Below are 4033 nucleotides of genomic sequence, written 5' to 3'. Positions count from 1 at the left end.
CTGCAAATATGTAACTTTTCATTTCACAGGCACACCCACGCTTGTAACACCATCAAGATTATTAAAGTAGATATCCTAGCCACCGAAAGAAATGTTGGGAACCTTCGGATAAGAGAATCCATTTTGATTGATAAACTATATTCTGAAATAAATCGCCGAGACGAATTGAAATCTGCATTTCTAGTTTAATACACACACTTACATAACACCTCCAGAATGAGTAAATAAATAAAATGAAAACAAATAAAAAGGCAATAGTTATTAATAAACAAACAACTCTAAAAAAATGGTAAATAAATCAATACATCCAAAAATGTATGAACAGTAAATGAAACTTGATAAAAAGAAGCAAATACAGACGGTCATTGCACAACTATACATTTAAAAAGTAGCGTTCGTTTTATTCATTCAAAGATTGGCTAACTGGCAATTATTTTGCAGGTAAGGAGAAAGAGAGTATGCTTCTTTTTTTTTTTTACGTTAAATGCAATTGTCTTAAAATGAATTAATTTGATTCAAAGTTTAATAAATAAAAATAAAGAAAACATCAACTCATGATGTTGCTAGCCCCAGTTTTTCTTTTTTTTATAAATACTATTATGGGATGGACCCTTCAGAATTGTCTGATTTATTCTGTACTTCTTTTGTTGTAGCTCATTTGATTCGTTGGTCTCGTTTATTTATATAGATAGATTAACATTATATATTCATATAGTTTTTGACTCCTAGTGGGGGGGGGGTATGAGATCAATGAATTCGCCAATCGTTTTTATAACCACCGGCTGTGCGAGCCAACCAATGTAAACCTTCCAAAGTTACTATAAAAATTGTCGAATTTTGGATTCAATCTGTTCGCCGTTAACTACGTCACGGACCGCATTTGATTCTTGGCCGCCATCTTGGTTACTGCCAATTACAATCAGGACCTGATCTGAACTAAGCCGCCATCTTGGTTCAACATAATGTCTCAACACTTAACAGGAATAAAAAAAGAAACCAATTTGCATTTTCACTTGCAATTTAGAAATAGATCGCAATTTGTTTAAAATCAAGATATTGATGAATAATAACCTCATATTGATATAAATTTATATTTTCGTTTATGGAGACACCAGGAAGAAATTTCGGATGAAATTTAAAAGATTAGTGTCGACTTTTTTTAATCGTTCGGCAAATACACTGATAGACGTGTACATCAGCTAGTAAATATTGCTATTTAATTATGTGTTGGACTCTTCTGTGTTTGTTATTTGCACCCATTCTAGGGTTCTTATATTTATTGGTTTGGTGCACATGCCCCACGGATAATCGATCGGCGTGATAGTGTCGACCATCGCTTGAAAATCGATTAATCTTTCTCAAAATTATATTTAAAAAAATTAAATTAAAAGAAAAAAATAAAATAATTGAAATAAAAGAAAAAAAAGCAATAAAAACTCACGCTGCATCTAATAAAAGGAATCGATCTTGAGGCGAGGTCATCATTCCGGCATTCTAAGAGTTCTGCAATTCTTTAATGAAATTTACCAAATAAAATAACGGACAGATCGTAACGTCGCAAATTGAAGAAACCCAAATATGGAAGAACAGAGCAAACAAAATCAGTTTTAAAAACAAATAAACAAACAAACAAAAAAAAAAAAAACGGATTTCTATCAATTATCGAATGAAGAGTGAAGCCTCCATAAAATAATTGACAAGAAATTTGTTTTTATTTGACTAAGATCTGCGTCGTATAGAGAAAGTTGATTAGACGATGCGCGCTTTCTATTTTATTTATTTTTTTTGTCGGTCTGTCATGCTTAAGTTTAAAACAAATCTTCATAGTTTCTGCTTTTTTAAAAAGATAATGATTGATAATAATTTGGATTATTCAGACTGCTGTTCTCATCTTGAGTATTATTCGCACAACGTAAAAACCCGTGACGTAACGGATAAAGTACTTGGTACATCCAGTTCCAAGTGACACTCTTCTGGAGGTTGAAGGTTCAATCCTCAGTACTGGCTATATGAAGAATATAATTGCGAATTACTTAAGACTTCTATCCGGTCATGGCTGACGGAAAAAGAACATGCTGCTATCATGGATTAAATAAATGGTTTAATTCATAATTCCGTGCAGATTCTTGAATTCGACAATAAACTTCCTGAATTTAGCAAGACACCTGAAGGAAGTTGGAGGTTACATCGGCTGAAACGTTGTAACAATAAAACTTAAGACGAGAACAGTAGTCCGAAGAATCTAAATAATACAAATTTCAATAGTCAAACATTATGTGTTACAATGTAGCAACTGTTCTGATGTTGTATGGTCAGTGAATCAGAAGTCTTTCTAGACCGAGACAATTTCTTTTTTATTTTTGTTCTAATCCAAAGTTCTTTCTGATTAATTGTGCTCTCATGGAGGGGCAAGTAAATAGGAACAAGATTATAAGTCTTTTTTTTTTAAACTTTTTTCTTCATCACAAGCAAAACGTATTGTCACTAGATCGTAAGGGGTTACTATGATAAAGGACAGATTCATAGGGAGAAACTTAGAGAGTTTAGCAGCAAGGTGTTAGTTTACATAACATTTAAATTTACCATGTTGGTACGGTTGGGAAAACAAGGAACAAGGGGGGAATTCCAAATCAAGCTGTCAGATTAGAAAAACTTTCGGTATCTAGTGACCCCCTACAGTAGAAGGGGTGTGATTTTGTTGCTAGTTGGGTTGATTAAGGATATCTAAGTTAATGGGGTTCAAGAGCAGTAAGTTCATCCAAGCACAGTTCGTCCAAAACAAGGCCGATAGCCATTAGTCGCGTGCTCTCGTGTAATGAATGAATGCATGAATGTAGGATTGGCATGAAATTCTTAAAGATAAACTAAAATGACCGAAAAATGGGCTGAAATGACTTAAATAAATAAAAAGTAAATGACTTAGAATGACTTTAATGAACTTAAGGATGAATTGAATGACCTTAAAAATGACTCGAATACTTAAAAAATAACTGGAATCGTTCAAAAACAACTTGAATGATCTGGAGAATGATTTGAATGGCTTGGAGGCTGACTGGTTGTAACGTGGGCGATCATTTTACATTAAATTAATACAGAAAAGTGATCCCCCACTTTATATCACAAAGGTACAAACATAAGTACAGCATGTATTAAGAACAGATAGTACACTTTGATCTTGGCCAAAATGCCAAGAAAAGGGTATTTATTTGATCCCCCACCGAGCAAATAAGGCACAAGGCCGATTTTTAATGTGAGGAGTGAAGGGGAAATGGGGACCAACATCCCGGGGAGTAGGTGAGCTGGATAGTGACAATTGGTATGAAGGGTTGCTCCTACATTGACCAAGGTCTTATATGTGGGGCTGCCCCCACATATGGTCTTTGCTTGCAGTATCTACCGGAACAGATACTACACTTTGAGGTATTTATTTGCTCACCCACTGAGCAAATTAGGCACAAGGCCGTTTTTTTAAAGTGAGGAGTGAAGGGGAAAAGGGGACCAGCTCCTGATGGGTGGGAAATGGTAGCTGGATAGTGACAATTGGTATGAAGGGTGTCCCCTACATTGACCAAGGTCTGATATGTGGTGCTTGCAGTATCTGCCGGACAGATACTACACTTTGATTCTGGTCCGAAGGGCAAGAAAAGCTTAAAAAGCTAAGAACAGCATATATTAACAACAGACCTTTGATCTTAATCAAAAAGGCCAAGCACAAAAGTGTTATGGACAGACCGACCGCCGACCGACCGACCGACCGACGGAGTGACTTGCACGCGACTAAAAAGACCCTCCATCATTGGGCCACACCCTGTACCGTTACTTTACTAACAATTTAACTGGTTATAGATACACATAACACGCAAACTAGTAGAGAGCGACCGAGATGAAAAAAATAAATCAATTGTTCGACGGTACAATCTGCCTGCATACGTCTGTCCATTTTTTTCCTACCTTTGATTGCATGAAGATGCTGGCATGTGTGATAAGTTTTAGAGTTTGCGGTAGAATATGTTTTTGTTTGTATGATTAGCAG

Source organism: Euprymna scolopes, chromosome 26 (genome assembly GCF_053919585.1).
Source record: "Euprymna scolopes isolate OS-2025 chromosome 26, ASM5391958v1, whole genome shotgun sequence".
In the NCBI taxonomy this organism is placed as follows: domain Eukaryota; kingdom Metazoa; phylum Mollusca; class Cephalopoda; order Sepiida; family Sepiolidae; genus Euprymna; species Euprymna scolopes.
The sequence above is the reverse complement of the archived record's forward strand: the minus strand, read 5'-3'. Positions refer to the sequence as shown.